Below are 1344 nucleotides of genomic sequence, written 5' to 3'. Positions count from 1 at the left end.
TTCGGAAAAAAATACATATGTAATTGCATATCGTTTTGACACATTGAAATTTCCGTATGTTTCACATGACGAGTTCGATTTCCATATGTAAAAAAGTGACAGCACATATGTAAAATACATATCGTGTAGAAACACCATAAGGGGTTTAAATTTGTTTATTTGTTTTGAGGTAAAGTAGGCCATAGATGAACATGAAGATGCACAGCGATAGTGACGATGCACAACATTAGCATTAATGATGATGCTTGTATTGATGCATATGCCTGTCCAAAAATGTATATACATTCGGCCGTTTCCCTCATTCGACATATTATTAACATTCTACTAAAAACGCAAAAAATGGAGGAAATGTCAGGTTTTCATTTCAAAATCGATTTTAGAATATATCAAAATGGATTGTAGAATATATATATAGAATATATCAAAGGAAGGAATTCTACGATGCCTAATCTACATTTGAGTCGTGAATTTAGATTAGGCAAGTTTACTTGCGGCAAGTCTTTATTTGTAGGAGAGAGGTACAAAGGGAATAGAAATAGAAAAAAATTATTCGTATCGTCAATTTTCTGGCAATTTCTTTTGTGTATTTCGTATTGTAGTGTCAGTAATTTGAAATACCAATACAATTTCATAATATTTTCGTTGAGGGTATTTTTGTTTGCTTTTTTCATATTTCTATTATACCTTCAACGTTGATTTGTTTATTTTTTCCACAAAAATAAAAAACACACGCAAATTACGAAAAGGCAGATATTTTTTAAACCGATTTGCCTTGTGTAGACGCATGAAGGAAGTTCGAAAGAGAACGCTAAAAATTGCCTCACGTGAACTTGTCTAATCTGAATCTGGACTCCCTTTTGTGAAAAATGTAAAATGCATTTACACAATATGTTTTTTTGCATATGTACTGTCAACTGTTGTTTCGTCCAAATGTAATTCCTTATGTGTGTCACAATTAGTAGCGTACATTTGTTTTTGCGTTCATACTTGCATATGTATTTCTTGTATGATATGACCTATAAACAGTCAACATGATTTTTTAGTAAATACCTATAAACGAATTAACAATTGTATTACTTTTGCCTTTTAATCCCTTCCTTTGATTTTCAATGCAAATATTTTAATTCAACCATGTGTTTCTTTCAAACAGCTGATTTTCTTATGTTTTAGCTAAAATAAGCGCGCCATATTCGGAAAAAGTAAATATGTAATTAAATATCCTTTTGACACATGGAAATTTGCGAATGCTTCACAGGACGAGTTCGTGATGTAAGTAAAGTGACAGCACATATATAAAAACATATTATGTAAAAGTACCCTTAGAAAATAAACTACAACGATGAT

Source organism: Musca vetustissima, unplaced genomic scaffold, assembly GCF_032173495.1.
Source record: "Musca vetustissima isolate MV318-11 ecotype Yass unplaced genomic scaffold, APGP_CSIRO_Mvet_v1 utg4058, whole genome shotgun sequence".
Lineage (NCBI taxonomy): Eukaryota > Metazoa > Arthropoda > Insecta > Diptera > Muscidae > Musca > Musca vetustissima.
Note: the sequence above shows the minus strand (reverse complement) of the source record.